Here is a 16,942-nt window from a genome sequence, read left to right as displayed (position 1 = left end):
CCATGCCATTTTTCTAGATTCCATATATTTGCATTAGAATATGATATTTATCTTTCTCTTTCTGACTCACTTCATTCTGTATAATAGGTTCTAGGTTCATCCACCTCATCAGAACTGACTCAAATGCGTTCCTTTTTATGGCTGAGTAATATTCCATCGTGTATATGTACCACTACTTTTCTTATCCATTCATCTGTTGATGGACATCTAGGTTGCTTCCATGTTCTAGCTATTGTAAATAGTGCTGCAATGAACAATGGGATACATGTGTCTTTTTCAATTTTGGTTTCCTCAGGGTATATGCCAAGGAGTGGTATTTCTGGGTCATATGGTGGTTTTATTCCTAGTTTTTCAAGGAATCTTCATATCATCTTCCATAGTGGCTGTATCAATTTATATTCCCACCAACAGTGCAGGAACATTCCCTTTTCTCCACACCCTCTCCAGCATTTATTGTTTGTAGACTTTGATGATGGCCATTCTGACTGGTGTGAGAAGATATCTAATTGTGGTTTTGATTTGCATTTCTCTAATAATGAGCGATGTTTAGCATCTTTTCATGTGTTTGTTAGCCATCTGTATGTCTCTGGAGAAATGTCTGTTTAGCTCTATTTGCCACTTTTTGATTGGTTTGCTTGTTTTCCTGGCATTGAGTTGTATGAGCTGCTTGTTCAGTTCAGTTCAGTCCAGTCACTCAGTTGTATCTGACTCTTTGCAACCCATGGACTGCAGCACGCCAGGCCCCCCTATTCATCGCCAACTCCTGGAGCTTACTCAAACTCATGTCCATTGAGTCGGTGACGCCATCCAGCCATCTCATTGTCTGTCGTCCCCTTATCTTCCTGCCCTCAAGCTTTCCCAGCATCAGGGTCTTTTCAAGTGAGTCAGCTCTTTGCATCAGGGGGCCAGAGTATTGGAGTTTCAGCTTCAGCATCAGTCCTTCCAATGAATATTCAGGACTAATTTCCTTGACGATAGGCTGGTTGGATCTCCTTGCAGTCCAAGGGACTCTCAAGAGTCTTCTCCAACACCACAGTTCAAAAGCATCCATTTTTCATCACGCAGCTTTCTTTATAGTTCAACTCTCACATCCATACATCACTACTGGAAAAACCATAGCTTTGACTAGATGGACCTTTGTTGACAAAGTAATGTCTCTGCTTTTTAATATGCTGTCTAGGTTGGTCATAACTTTTCTTCCAAGGAGTAAGCATCTTTTAATTTCGTGGCTGAAGTCACCATCCTCAGTGATTTTGGAGCCCCCCCCCAAATAAAGTCTGTGACTGTTTCCCCATCGAGCTGCCATAAAGTGATGGGACCAGATGCCATGATCTTAGTTTTCTGAATGTTGAGTTTTAAGCCAACTTTTTCACTCTCCTCTTTCACTTTCATCAAGGGGCTCTTTACTTCTTCTTCACTTTCTATCATAAGGGTGGTGTCAACTACATATGAGATTATTGATATGACTCTCAGCAATCTTGATTCCAGCTTGTGCTTCATCTAGCCCAGCATTTCTCATGAGGTACTCTGCATATAAATTAAATAAGCAGGGTGACAATATACAGCCTTGACATACTCCTTTCCCTATTTGGAGCTGCTTGTATATTTTGGAAATTAATCCTTTGTCAGTTGTTACATTTGCTATTATTTTCTCCTTTTCTGAAGGTTGTCTTTTCACCTTGCTTATAGTTTCCTTTGTTGTGCAAAAGCTTTTAACTTTAATCAGGTCCCACTTATTTACTTTGTTTTTATTTCCATTACTCTAGGAGGTGGGTCATAGAGGATCTTGCTTTGATTTATGTCTTTGAGTGTTCTGCCTATGTTTTCCTCTAAGAGTTTTATAGTTTCTGGTCTGACATTTAGGTCTTTAATCCATTTTGAGTTTATCTTTGTGTATGGTGTTAGGAAGTGTTCTAATTTCATTCTTTATACATAGCTGTCCAGTTTTCCCAGCACCATTTATTGAAGAGACTCTCTTTGCTCCATTGTATATTCTTGCCTTCTTTGTCAACAATAAGGTACCCATAGGTGCATGGGTTTATTTCTGGGCTTTCTATTTTGTTCCATTGGTGTATATTTGTGTTTTTTTTTTTTTTTTTTTGCCAGTACCATACTGTTTTGATGATTGTAGCTTTGTAGTATAATTTGAAGTCAGGAAGGTTGATTCCTCCAGCTCCATTCTTCATTCTCAAGACTGCTTTGGCTAGTCAGGGTCTTTTGTGTTTCCATATGAATTGTGAAATGTTTTGTTCTAGTTCTGTGAAAAATGCCATTGGCGAATTGATTGGGATCACATTGAATCTGTAGATTGCATTTGGTAGTATAGTCATTTTCATAATATTGATTCTTCCTACCCAGGAACATGGAATATCTCTCCATCTGTTTATGTCATCTTTGATTTCTTTCATCAGTCTCTTATAATTTTCTGCATACAGTTCTTTTGTCTCATTAGGTAAGTTTATTCCTAGATACTTAACTTTTTTTGTTGCAGTGGTGAATGGGATTGATTACTTCATTTCTCTCTCTGACTTTTCATTGCTAGTATATAGAAATGAAAGTGATTTCTGTGAATTGATTTTGTATCCTGAAACTTTGCTAAATTCACTGATTAGTACTAGTAATTTTCTGATACTATCTTTAGGTTTTTCTACGTACAGTATCATGTCATCTGCAAACAGTGAGAGCTTTACTTCTTAGTTTCTGATCTGGATTCCTTTTATTTCTTTTTCTTCTGTGATTGCTGCAGCTAGGACTTCCAGAACTAAGTTGAATAACAGTGGTGAAAATAGACACCCTTGTCTTGTTCCTGATCTTACGGGGAATGCTTTTAGTTTTTTACCATTGAGAATAATGTTTACTGTAGGCTTATCATATATGGCCTTTACTATGTTGAGGTAGGTTCCTTCTATACCCATTTTTTGAAGAGTTTTAATTATAAATGGGTGCTGAATTTTGTCAGAGGCTTTGTCTGCATCTATTGAGATTATCATATGGTTTTTATCTTTCAATTTGTTAATATGGTGTGTCACATTGATTGATTTGCGTATATTGAAGAATCCTTGCATTCCTGGAATAAACCCAACTTGATCATGCTGTATGAGTTTTTTGATGTGTTGCTGAATCCTGTTTGCTAAAATTTTGTTCTGGATTTTTGGATCTATGTTCATCAGTGATATTGGCCTGCAGTTTTCTTTTTTGGTGTTGTCTATGTCTGGTTTTGGTATCAGGGTGATGGTGGCCTAGTAGAATGAGTTTGGAAGCGTTCCTCCCTCTGCAAGTTTTTGAAAGAGTTTTGGAAGGATAGGCTCTTCTCTAAATGTTTGATAGAATTCTCCTGTGAATCCATCTGCTCCTGGGCTTTTGTTTTTTGGGAGATTTTTGATCACAGCTTCAATGTCACTGCTTGTAATTGTAACCCAATTACAAGCAGTGTAATTGTAAATTACATAAATTCTATTTCTTCCTGGTTCAGTCTTGGAATATTGAACTTATCTAAGAATCTGTCCATTTCTTCCAGGTTATTCATTTTATTGCCATATGCTGCTACTGCTGCTGCTAAGTCACTTCAGTCGTGTCCGGCTCTGTGCCACCCCATAGATGGAAGCCCACCAGGCTCCCTTGTCCCTGGGATTCTCCAGGCAAGAATACTGGAGTGGGTTGCCATTTCCTTCTCCAATGCATGAAAGTGAAAAGTGAAAGGGAAGTTCCTCAGTCATGTCTGACTCTTAGCGACCCCATGGACTACAGCCTACCAGGCTCCTCCATCCATGGGATTTTCCAGGCAAGAGTACTGGAGTGGGATGCCATTGCCTTCTCTGTTATTGCCATATAGTTGTTCATAATAGTCTCTTATAATCCTTTGCATTTCTGCATTGTCTGTTGTAACATCGCCTTTTTCATGACTAATTTTGTTGATTTGGTTCTTCTCTCTCTTGTTCGTCATGAGTCTGGCTAAAGGTTTGTCAATTTTGTTTATATTCTCAAATAATCAGCTTTTAGTTTTACTAATCTTTACTATTGTTTCTTTCTTTTTATTTCTGCTTTATCTTTATGATTTCTTTCCTTCTACTAATTTTGGGGGGGTTTTGTTCTTCTTTTTCCAGTTGTTTTAGGTGTAAAGTTTGGTTGTCTATTTGATGTTTTTCTTGTTTCTCGATGTAGGATTGTATTGCTATAAACTTCCCTCGTAGAACTGCTTTTGCTGCATCCCATAGGTTTTGAGTTGTCGTGTTTTCATTGTCATTTGTTTCTTGAAATTTTTTGATTTCTCTTTTGCTTTCTTCAGTAACCTGTTGGATATTTAGAAACGTGTTGTTTAATCTCCATGTGTTTGTGTTTCTTACAGTTTTTTTCTTGTAATTGATATCAAGTCTCACAGCATTGTGGTCAAAGAAGATGCCTGATATGATTTCAGTTTTCTTAAATTTACTGAGGTTTGATTTGTGACCCATGATGTGGGCTATCCTGGAGAATGTTCCATGTGCACTTGAGAAGAAGGTGTATTCTTCTGCATTTGGATGGAATGTCCTGACAATGTCAATGAGATCCATCTCATTGAATTTATCATTTAAGACTTGTGCTTCCTTATTAATTTTCTGTTGATAATCTGTCCATTGGTGTGAGTGGGGTGTTAAAGTCTCCTACTATTATTGTGTTACTGTCAATTTCTCCTTTTATGTCTGTTAGTGTTTGTCTTATGTATTGTGGTGCTCCTATGTTGGATGCAGAGATATTTACAATTGTTATGTCTTCCTCTTGGATTGATCCCTTGATCATTATGTAGTGTCCTTTCTTATCTCTTGTAATCTTTATTTTAAGGTCTATTTTGTCTGATATGAGGATTGCTACTCCAGCTTTCTTTTGCTTCCAGTTGGCACGGAATATACTTTTCCATTTTCTCACTTTCAGTCTATATGTGTCTTTAGGTCTGAAGTGGGTTTCTTGTAGACAGCATATATATGGGTCTTGTTTTTGTATCCATTCAGCCAGTCTGTGTCTTTTGGTTGGAGCCTTTAATCCATTTATATTTAAAGTAATTATTGATATATATGCTCCTATTGCCATTTTCTTAATTATTTGCGTGTGATTTTGTAGATCTTTTTCTTCTGCTGTATTTCTTGACTATATAAGTCCTTTTAACATTTGATGTAAATCTGGTTTGGTGGTACTGAATTCTCTTAACTTTTGCTTGTCTGAAAAGATTTTTATTTCTCCATCAATTTTGAATGAGATCCTTGCCAGGTACAGTAATCTTGGTTGTAGATCTTTCCTTTCAGTACTTTAAATATATCTTGCCATTCCCTTCTGGCCTGCAGAGTTTCTCCTGAAAGATCAGCTGTTAAGAAAATGAGGTTTCCCTTGTATGTTACTTGTTGCTTCTCCTTTGGTGCTTTTAATATTCTTTGTGTTTAGTCTTTATTAGTTTGATTAGTATGTGTCTTGTCATGTTTCTCCTTGAGTTTATCCTGTATGGGACTCTCTGTGCCTTTTGGACTTCATTGACTATTTCCTTTTCCATGCTGGGGAAATTTTCAAATATAATCTCTTGAAAAATTTTCTCATACTCTTTCTTTCTCTCTTCTTCTTCTGACACCCCTATAATTGGTGTGTTTGATATTGTCCCAGAGGTCTCTGAGACTATCCTCAGTTCCTTTCATTCTTTTACTTTATTCTGTTCTTCAGAGGTTATTTCCACCATTTTGTCTTCCAGCTCACTGATTCGTTCTTCTGCTTCAGATATTCTGCTCTTGTTTCCTTCTAGATTATCTTTTACTTATTAATTGTGCTGTTTGTCTCTGTATTTTTTTTCTTTCATTCTTGTAGGTCTTTGTTAATTGACTGTTGTATTTTCTCCATTTTGTTTTTAAGGTTTTTGATCATCTGTACTCTCATTATTCTGAATTCTTTTTCAGGTAGTTTGACTATTTCCTCTTCATTTATTTGGACTTCTGAGTTTCTAGTTTGTTCCTTCATTTGTGTAGTATTTATCTGCCTTTTTTTTTTAACTTATTGTGTTTGAGGTGTCCTTTTCCCAGGCTTCTAAGGTTGAATTCTTTCTTCCTTTTGGTTTCTGCCCTCCCTCCTAAGGTTGGTCCAGTGGTTTTTGTAATCTTTATTTAGGGTGAGATTTTTGTTTTTTGTTTGTTTGTTTGTTTTTCCTCTGATGGGCAAGGCTGAGTGAGGTTGTTAATCCTGTCTGCTGATGATTGGGTTTGTATTTGTTTTGTTTGTTCTTTAGATGAGGCATCCTGCTCAGGGTGCTACTGGTGGTTGGGTGATGCTGGGTCTTCATGCGTTTTTCTTTGTCTGAGTTCTCAGTATTTGATACTCCCTAGGGTTAGTTCTCTGGTAGTCTAGGGTCTTGGAGTCAGTGTTCCCACTCCAAAGGCTCAGGGCTTGATCTTTGGTCAGGAACGAAGATTCCACAAGTGGTTTGTTATAGCATTTAGTGAGATTAAAACAAATAACCCCAAAACAAGAAACCAAAGATGAACCCCAGACAAATGGTTGTTAGAAAATCAGGAAAAGAATAATTAAAATAATGGAATATACATATATACACCCATGAGCAAAGTCAAAACATTCCAACAAAAATAAAGTAGAATGTATTTGATCTGGTGAACATAGGAAATCAAAAATTATATTTACCAGTTAATAACAGAAGTAACTAAAGCACAAAGTGGAAAACAAAACTAAAGCAAGGTGCCAAGTGGGGAATAAAGTTCTGAAAACAAAACTAACAAATATTTTGAGAGGAAAGAAAGAAAAGAAAGAAAGAATAGATATGCAAAGTTAAACAGAGGAGGAAGAAGAAGGTTTATATAAAAATCAACTGCAAGGGGAAAATAACAGTAGGAAAAGCAAACAATGGAATAAATGTAGAAAAATATAATAGGTTTTTAAAAATTAAAAGTATAAAAAAAGAGAAAAGAAAAAAATGGAAGAAGAAAGAAAAAAGGAAAAAAAGGGAAAACTCCACAGAACTACAAAAGCCCAATGTAGATGCAGAGGTTTATAACAATAAAAAGTTTGACTGAATATCCATAAATACATATATACCCATAAGCAAAATCAAAACAGTCTAATGAAAATAAAGTACAGTAGATTGACCTGGCAAACAAAGGAAACCAAAAATATGTCTAGCAGAACAAAACTAACTAAAGCACAACTGGAAAACAAAACTAAAGCAAAGTGCCAACTGGGGAATTAAAGCAATGAAAATAAAATTAACATACGTTGAAAGGAAAGAAAGAAAGAATAGATATGCAAAGTTAAATAGAGGTAGATAAAGAAGATGTATATACATTAAAGATTAACTGCAAGGGGGAAAGAACAGTAGGAAAACAAACAAAGAAATAAATTTAGAAAAAATAATAGGTTTAAAAAAGTAAAAATTAAAATTAAAAAGAGAGAAAAGAAAAAAAAATAAGGAAAACTCCCCATAACCACAAAGGCCCAATGTAGAGGCAGGGGTTTATAACAACAATAAAAAATGTGACTGTGAAAAGAAAAAAAAAAAAGCTCAAAACCTCATTTAGATTTCATTGTGCCACTAAAATCGACAACTACAACAGTGGGGGGGCGCGGGGGGGGGGGGAAGAAGAAGAAAAAAATCCAAAAGAATCTACAGAATAAGTCAAAAAATAAGAATAATGAATGTTTTCTTGAGTCACTGCTGTCAGAGTCCTTTCCCTCGCTGGGAGCCACAGTCCACCTCACCTCCCTAGGATGCCCTCCAACACTGTGCTGGTCTCTGGACCTGCTGTGGGGGCAGCTCAGATTCTAATCTGGTCCTACTACTCTGTATTCTTGCCTCCAATGTCCACAGCTACCAGAACTAGTGCATTTTCTTTTGTGGGAGCTTTCAATGACCTACTATATATTTCATAGACAGAGTCTGCCTAGTTGATTGTATGGATTTCATCTGCAGCTTGTACAGCTGGTGGGAGGGTTTTGGGTCTTCTTCCTTAGTCACACTGCCCCCGGGTTACAATTGTGGTTTTATTTCCACCTCTGCATGCGAGTCATCCACTGGGGTTTACTCCTTAGGCTGCCCTACAGGACTTGGGTTTGCCCCTGCGAAGGCCAGGTGTGGAGGTGGTACAGCTGCTTGGGTCGCAGGGGTTCTGGCAGCACCAGGTACTCAGGGGAGTTGGTGGCTAGGGCAGCAGGAAATATAGTGCTCTAGAGGGGTATGGCAACCAGTATTGGCCAATACACTCCAGTGTCCTTGCCTGGAGAGGCCCCCTCCCTGACAGAGAAGCCGGGCACGCCACAGTCTACAGGGTTGCAAAGAGTCTGACACTACTGAAGCCATCCTGCACACAGACGCAAGATTTTTTTGGCCTGTGGCAGCTCTGCCCCAGTGAGAGTTGAGCGTGAAGGTGGTGCAGCTGCTTGGCTTGCAGGGACCCTGGCGGTGCCAAATGTGCTGGGACACGGACTGCCTCTGCTGCAGCAAATATGGCCCTATCAGTCTTTTTTCGAGTCTCTTGTAGCTGGCTATCAGAAGGCCTCTTTGGCCAGTCTTTCTCCATAGCTCCGCCCGTTCAGGCACTTAACAGGGTGCCACTGCCTGGGGTCCTTCTCTGTTGTTCAGGGCATCAGTCACTTCAAGGAGCACCCTGGGTGGGGTCCTATTCTGTAGTTCAGAGCATCAAGTGTTTTATGTACCAGCCTCTCTACTGTTCAGGTGCCAATGCCGGCATGTGAGGGGAGAGAGGCTATGGTGATGGGTCCACCTCCTACACATGACTCAGCAGTATCGCCTTGCTTCCATGGCTACCTGGCTTACCTCCACAGGCATTTCCCACCACAGTTTCCTCCCTCACATCCCCTTGATCCATCTCCCTATGGTCAACAGCAGCCCTCGCCCTGAGATTGCTCCACAATCCCTAAGCTCCCAGCTGCTGCACCTTCCAGGGGATCTATGACCCTGTCCGGGGTATATATGGCTGCTACAAGGACTGTCTGATTCTCATTCATTTAGGCTGCCACAGATCAGCTGTTTCACTCTCAGCCTTAAATGTTTCTCCTCTGACTCAGACAATTGTCCTGACTTGGGTATCAGACCCCTGCTTCAGTTCCCCTACCCACCAAAAGGAGGTCCTGTCCTACTAACACTCCTGTTTTTCCTTCTAGTTCCTTTGTCCTACCAAGTTTTGCATGGGTCTATATATTCTTTTCCACTGGTCAGGTACTCCTACCTGCTCTCAGCTGGTGTTCTGCATGCATTTCTGTGTCTGAAGGTGTATTCCTGATGTATCTGTGGAGAGAGATATACTCCATGTCCACCTACTCCTCTGCCATCTTGTTCTCTCCAGCAGTAATTTTTTTTTTTTTAGCAATATGGTTTCTGATTCACCTTCTAGAGTAATGAAAATAAAAACAAAAATAAACAGGTGACATCTAATTAAAGTTAAAAGCTTCCATAGAGCAAAAGAAACCATAAAGAAAAAGACAATTCACAGAATGAGAGGAAATATTTGCAAATAAAGCAAACAACAAGGGATTAATCTCCAAAATATATAAAAGGCTCATACACTCTACGTCAAATAAACAATCCAAACAAAAATTGGCAGAGGATATAAATAAAGACACCTTCAAAGAAGACATACTGATATCCAAAGAGCACATGAAAAGATCCTCAACATCACTAATTATCAGATAAATGCAAATCAAAACTGCAATGACTATCACCTCACACCAGCCAGAATCGTCATCATCCCCAAATCTGCAAACAATGCATGATGGAGAGAGTGTGAAAAAAAGGGAACTCTCTTGCACTGTCGGTGGGAATGAAAATTGATACAGTTACTATGGAGAATATTATGGAAGCTTCTTGAAAAAACTAAAAATAGAGTCACCATATGATCCAGCAATTCCACTACTGGCACATATCCAGAGAAAACCATGATTCATAAATGTATATGCACTTCAATCTTCATTGCACCACTATTTATATTAGCCAAGGTATGGAAGTAACCCAAATGTCCATCAACAGAGGAAAGAATAAAGCAGATGTGGTACATATATAAAGTGAAATACTACTCACTCATAAAAACGAATTAAATAATGCCATGTACAGCAACATGGCAGAGAAGGCAATGGCACCCCACTCCAGTACTCTTGCCTGGAAAATCCCATGGATGGAGGAGCCTGGTAGGCTGCAGTCCATGGGGTCTCGAAGAGTCAGACACGACTGAGCGACTTCACTTTGACTTCTCACTTTCCTGCATTGGAGAAAGAAATGACAACCTACTCCAGTGTTCTTGCCTGGAGAATCCCAGGAATGGGGGAACCTGGTGGGCTGCCGTCTATGGGGTCGCACAGAGTCAGACACGACTGAAGTGACTTAGCAGCAGCAGCAGCAACATGGATGGACCTAGGGAACGTCATACTAAGTAAAGTAAGAGAGAGAAAGACAAATATCATATGATATCACTTATGTGTAGAATCTAATTTTTTTAAAAATGACACAAATAAACTTATTTACAAAAGAGAAACAGACTTCTGGATATCGAAAACAAGCTTATGGTTACCACTGGAGAAATGTTGGGGGAGGGATACATTAGGAGCTTGAGATAAACATACACAACTGTCGTGTCTGACTCTTTTTGATTCCATGGACTGTAGTCCAACAGGATCTTCTGTCCATGAAATTTTCCAGGCCAGAATACTGGAGTGAGTTGCCATTTCCCGCTCTAGGGGATCTTCCCGACCCAGGGATTGAACCCACTTCTCTTGTGTCTCCACCATTGACAGTGGATTCTTTACCTCTGCACTACCTGGGAAGCCCACATACACAATTACTATGTATAACAGTGATAACCAAAAACAACCTACTGTATAGCACAGGGAACACTACTCAATATTCTGTAGTAACCTGAATCTAAAAATGAATGAATATATATGTATCTATAACTGAATCACTTTATTATACACCTGAAACTAATACAACATTGTAAATCAAGTATACTCCAATAAAATAAAACAGAAAAATAATATTACCATAATATCTAGCAATTCCCTTCCTGGGAATATATCCAGAGAAAATTATAATTTGAAAAAATGTATGAGCACCCCAATGTTCATTGCAGCATTATTTACAATATCCAAGACATGAAAGCAACCTAAATGTCCATCAACAGAGGAAGAGATAAATATGTGGTCCAGAAATACAAAGGAATATTACTTAGCCATAAAAAAGAATGAAAGAATGCCATTCCCAGCAACATGGATGGATCTAGGGATTGTCATACTAAGTGAAGTAAGTCAGACAAAGACAAATATATCCCTCATATGTGTAATCTAATTTTAAAAAGTGATAAAATGTACTTATTTACAAAACAGAAAGAGTTACAGATATTGAAAACAATCTTACAGTTACTAAAGGGGAAGTATAGTGAGGGAGGCATAAAACAGGAGCTTGGGATGAATTTACACACACCATTATGTATAAAATAGATAATCAATAAGGACCTCCTGCATAGCACAGGAAACTCTAATATTCTGTGACTACCTATATGAGAAAAGAAACTGAAAATTAATGAATGTATATATATGTATAACTGAATCACTTTGCTATACACCTGAAACTAACACAACATTGTAAAACAACTGTACTCCAGTAAATTTTCAAAAATAGACTATCTGGGCATGCATCTAACAAAAACCATAATTTGAATAGGAACAAGCACCCCCATATTCCTTGCAGCACTGTTTACAATAGACAAGACATGGAAACAACCTACAGGTCTATCAACAGATGAAAAAGATGTGATACATAAATACAATGGAAGAATACTCAGCCATAGAAAAGAATGAAAGAATGCCATTTTCAGCAACATGGATGGACCTAGAGATTGTCAGACTAAGTCAGACAAAGACAAATACTGTAGTATATTGCTCATAGGTACAATCGAATTTTTAAAAATGACACAAATGGACTTATTTACAAAACAGAAACAGACTCACACAGTTTGAAAACAGACTGATGGTTACCAAAGGAGAACTTTGTGCGGAGGGATACATTAGAAGCTTAAGATGAACATACACACATAACCAATATAGAAAATAGATAACTGAACAGGACCTCCTATACTCAATATTCTGTAATAGCCTATATGGGAAAAGAATCTGGGAAAGATTGAATATAAGTATAACTGAATCACTTTGCTATACACCTGAAACTAACAAAGGACTGTAAATCAACAATCTCCAATAATTTTTCTTTTTTTTGAAAGGAATATACATCTGTAACAATACCTCTGGGCAATCACCTAAGGCATGGGTGAAAAACTGTCACCTCCATAAAGCAAGGTTTCTAGTCCAAGAGCAAGGTGTTTTATCTCCTGATTCAGAGAACCCTCACTCATATAAGATTTCATAAAGTTTTGCCACAGTGATCCAATAGCCAACGCCTATTAGGCAATCCCAACACATATAACAGTCAGACATAGACAACATAGGCAAGCAAATCTAAAGGCCTGAGACCTTATCCCAATGTTCAGAACTCTAAACCAATTCTTGAGTACCTCAGCAGATTTAATCTTTTGCATTGTCCTCTTGGGGTGGGTCTCTAACCCACAGTTGTAGGCTTGGATTCTAACCATACAGAAGAAAATCCCCTAGGTGGGACTCTAACCCACAGTGTTGTTGTCTTTCCTCAGTTGCTCTCTCATGTCTGACTCTGTGCCACCCTATGGACTGCAGCATGCCAGGCTTCCCTGTCCTTCACTATCTTCTGGGATTTGCTCAAATTCATGTCCACTGAGTTGGTGATGCGATCCAACCATCTCATCCTGTCTAACCCACAGTCCTGATGAGATTATTAGACCACAGACACATTTTAACTACATTTAGCTACCGGGACATTATAATGAGTTTACTCACCCCAAAGATGTCTGCTCTAGGAGCTGTTTCTTTTCTTAAAAGTATCCCGAGGATCCCGGTGTGCCATGGTGAGAAAGCAGGAACCCGGAAGGTGACTCTCTAGACAAAACTCAATCGAGGTGGCCATTCAGGGTGGGTGCTAAGAACCCACACTCTGCCAGGGGCTACAGTGCCTCAGAAAGATGGTCACAAGTCCTAAATCTCAACTGGGCTGTTCTAACTCACTGAACATGGGTTCACTGACAGATGTGCACAGAAGCCAATACTTATGGCAAGAACTTTAGAGAAAAGAGCTTTACTGCAAGGCCAACTAATGAAGGAGGCAAGGTATCAAATCTCTCTTCAATCCAGGAGCCTGGGTGCAATCTAAGGGGTCAAGGGAATTTCTAACTTGGACGCTAATTGGCTAGTCTTCAATTAGTCCCTTTCAGCTACTCAGGTTACAGGAAGCCAGGTTTTCCTTATTGAAGGATTTCTCACTTTGTAAATGGCCCTCGGGGCAACAGTTCTCTTCTCTGAGTTATGCATACTGAAGAGCTTGGCTCTGTGGTCATCCTGAGGTCATGTGTTTCTTCTTGGACACATGCAGTTCCTTCTTTGTAAAATGACTCAAGGTGTGATTAATCAACAATCTATTTGAGGTCAAACCAGTTTAAGCTGGTCAATTTTTTCACATGCTGTTTCACTAGGCCCCTGAACTCCAGCACATGACCCAAACTCCAAGACAAAGAAAATCACAGTGAACTAAATGTTGCCTAGCAAGGACAATCATGTAACATTCACACCAGAGGATGTGACATAGAATGTGCTTGAGGTAGAATCTTTCCCAGTTGGAAACAACTCAGAGTTCTTAGAATTTTTGTCATTGACCAGGATCTTCCCTCCCAGATACCTGTTCATCTAAATAACGAGTATTTCCACATACTAAAGTACCAACAAGAAATTTAGAACTTGCCTAGAATTTGCCCAATTACACACAAGATAAAATAATCGACTAGGTCCTTAAGGAGAGGTCTCTGGCTCCCTCAAACCAGGGTAAAGGTCACCAGTCCAGGAGACTGTGGATTCTCTCAGGCCCTCCATCTAAGGATCTGGCTATGCTCACCACTCCCACTGTCTCTCTACCCACCAGGCAACCTCCCTTGAAATGACCTCTCGCTGAAGGTTCTGCATTTTCCTAAGGCTCCAAAGCGAGACAGTGTATTAAAAAATGAAGACATCCGTTTGCTGACAAAGGTCCCTGTAGTCAAAGCTATGGTTTTCCCAGTAGTCATGTATGGATGTGAGAGTTGGACCATAAAGAAGACTGAGTGCTGAAGAACTGATGTTTTCAAACTGTGGTCTTGGAGAAGACTCTTGAGAATCTCTTGGACAGCAAGGAGATCAAGCCAGTCCATTCTAAAGGAAATCAACCCTGAATATTTATTGGAAGGACTGATGCTGAATCTGACTCCAATACTCCGGCCACTTGATGTGAAGAGCGGACTCATTGGAAAAGACCCTGATGCTAGGTATGAAAGATTGAGGGCAGGAGGAGAAGGGGGCAGCAGAGGGCGAGATGGTTGGATGGCATCACTGACTCAATGGACATGAGTTTGAGAAAACTCTTGGAGACAGTGAAGGGCAGGGAAGCCTTGTGAGCTGCAGTCCATGGGGTCACAAAGAATCAGACACAACTGAGTGACTGAGGATGCACACACACACACAACACTCCATGATATGTATATATCATATATCTATCCATTGATACATCAACGGACACTTGGGCTGCTTCCCTGTATTGGTTAATGTGAATAATGCTGCAATGAATATGGGAACGAAAGTATCTCTTGGAGAGTCTAATTTTAATTCCTTTGGATTAAAACCCAGAAGTGGGCTTGCTGAATCATATGGTAATTCAATTTTTAATTTTTTGAGGAACCGCAATACTGTTTTCCACAATGGTTGCACACATTGACATTCTCACTAACATTATAAAAGAGTTCTCTAAAGGCTTGCACTTAATCATCTTCCTCTGTCCTGGAGAGGGAGCAAGACAATCAACTTTTCAAATGATTGTTGTGGTAAAACCACTTAACATCAGATCTACTCACTTAAATATCTCTTGTTTCCTCTCTTCAATGTCACATTTAGTTTGGCATTGTTATCATTATTGCTCTGGCTATGTATTACAATATAATAGTTGGACCTGAGAGTCCCTCTTAATGCTTCATACATTTCACAGTAATGAGAATAAAAAGGGAATTAAGAGCACAAGGTCAGAGGAGGCTTCCAGGAGTGAGAGGGTGAGCTTTAGACCAACTCAAATCAAGGGCCTATGGCCATCCCTCTCACTTAAACAGCCATGGAAAAGTTTGTCACATCATTAAACTCTCTGAGAGCGCCTCGGGCTCTTTAACTGTGAAGGGAGTTTGACAAGCCCTGTCTGGAAGGACTGCTGGCATGTGGTGGTAACTGTAAACCATCTGCCACAGTGCCTGGCAGGCACCATACCCCATCCCTTCTCAGGACTGGTGGCTATACTTTGCAACGAAGATCTCACCTCCCTTAGGCCTGATATAGGGCTTCCCTGATGGCTCAGCAGGAAAGGATCTGCCTGTGATTCAGGAGCTGCAGGAGACGCAGACTCGGTCTCTGGGTCAGGAAGATACCCTGGAGGAGGAAATGGCAACCCAGCCTAGAATTCTTCCTTGGAATATCCCATGGACAAAGGAGCCTGGCGGGGTATAGTCCATGGAGTCACAAAAGAGTCAGACATGACTTAGCAATTCAACAAGAAGAAGAAGGCCTGGTATAAAGAAGTGAGGGAGAGCCTTGCCTGACAGTCTTCTCCTGAGCTTTCTAGAACTGACATAAAAAGGGAGGGCATGGCTCTCCTTTGTTCCCTCTATTCAGGGGTGAGAAGACCTCTCAGTCTCCACTCGGGCTTCACAATCTGACTTCTGGTGGGGCCTGGGGAATCCCCTCCTTCTTGACCTGAGGCCTATCTCCTCATAGTAAGCCCGATACCTCCCTGTGAACCTGGAGGAGGAAATAAGAATGGCCTTATCTAGCCACCCCTACCCATAGTCTCACAAGAATGAAAGCTATGGCAAGCTCCTTGGGAATGACAGACGGTTCCTCTCAGGGTTCCAAATCGGTGTCCCAAATTTGACTCTCAGCCAAGCCCAAGACTCCCCCTTCTGTTGACACCACCATCAGACCAAACCCTGACTTTCCTGCTACTCCTCGGTCAGAGCTGAAGGGCCCCTTGGCCTGGTAAATCTGCCTGAGGCCTTCTAGGCTGAGAGTAGGGAAAATTCTGTGTGGCCATCCTGGTATTTGTGTTCCCATGTTCTTTGCTGTCCTCACTGTCTTGGAAAGAACCTGGAAATATTCCCCAACTGGAAACATTCCCTGACTTGCCTTAAAGCTTCTCCACCCAGGCCAATAGTTCCCTGATCCCTGAGGAAGAAGAGGAGTTTGCCTCATAGGGCCACCACAGGCCATGGTCTTCTGAGGCTAACAGGAGTGGAAGGAATATGTTCTGCTCCCACTGTTTTGAGGCTAGTGGTCTTTTCAAGAATTCAGGGTCCTTACCTTGACTTCTGGCACAACATGGAAATCATTCTTCTGCTGAGTTTCGGCTGCTCCCTTTGATCAGGATGAGGTTCCTTACCTCCATGTGATCCTCTGGGAGGAAGTGAGTAGGACTCACCATGTCACCAGGCCTAAGTGGCACAGTCTCAGGCCTGACAACAGGGACAGTGCCCTCTGTAGCCCCCTTCTTTCTGGGAGGGATCCTTTGCTGTCGGTCAGTATCATCAGTTGACTCCTGTTAGGAACGGGGTACCCTTCCTCAGCTGATACAGCCTCCCTCCATTAGCCCAAAGACTTTAAGGCCCTGAAGCCATTCGCCTTCAGAAACTAAGGGATAAACCTAGTCTGAAAGCCCTGCCTGTTCCCTCCCAGGGCCCATTACATTTGCAGGACTTTCTAAGGATTTATCTGTAATGGGGTAGTTGGTTGCCACACTCTTCATACAGGACTGTACACACGTCGTGCCTGG

The 16,942-nt window shown here is 40.4% G+C and overlaps 3 protein-coding genes and 1 pseudogene across 5 annotated transcripts in view; all 4 read right to left on the bottom strand.

Annotated features, from left to right (window-relative positions):
• The window catches only part of LOC147340030 (melanoma-associated antigen B4-like), a 49,678-nt gene extending 36,648 nt beyond the window's left edge, over nt 1–13,030 (bottom strand). The window contains 1 exon segment of the mRNA XM_086388373.1: nt 12,895–13,030. The gene's annotated coding sequence lies outside the window, so the exon portion shown is untranslated.
• The window catches only part of LOC147340025 (melanoma-associated antigen B3-like), a 112,805-nt pseudogene that overhangs the window by 8,553 nt on the left and 87,310 nt on the right, over nt 1–16,942 (bottom strand). The window lies entirely within an intron of this gene.
• Nucleotides 1–16,942, bottom strand: part of LOC147340028 (melanoma-associated antigen B1-like) — a 63,154-nt gene that overhangs the window by 21,772 nt on the left and 24,440 nt on the right. Inside the window, exon 1 of one of the 2 annotated variants that reach the window (XM_086388379.1) lies at nt 12,895–13,030. The exons of the other annotated variant lie outside the window; for it this stretch is intronic. The gene's annotated coding sequence lies outside the window, so the exon portion shown is untranslated. Of the gene's footprint in view, nt 1–12,894; nt 13,031–16,942 lie in introns of those variants that run through there. 2 annotated transcript variants of the gene reach the window in all.
• The window catches only part of LOC147340029 (melanoma-associated antigen B4-like), a 113,033-nt gene that overhangs the window by 71,661 nt on the left and 24,430 nt on the right, over nt 1–16,942 (bottom strand). The window lies entirely within an intron of this gene.

This window comes from Bos grunniens, chromosome X (assembly GCF_055505025.1).
Source record: "Bos grunniens cultivar Pamir isolate PY7600 chromosome X, Bosgru_T2T1.0, whole genome shotgun sequence".
In the NCBI taxonomy this organism is placed as follows: domain Eukaryota; kingdom Metazoa; phylum Chordata; class Mammalia; order Artiodactyla; family Bovidae; genus Bos; species Bos grunniens.
This window is presented reverse-complemented; position numbering and strand designations above follow the sequence as displayed.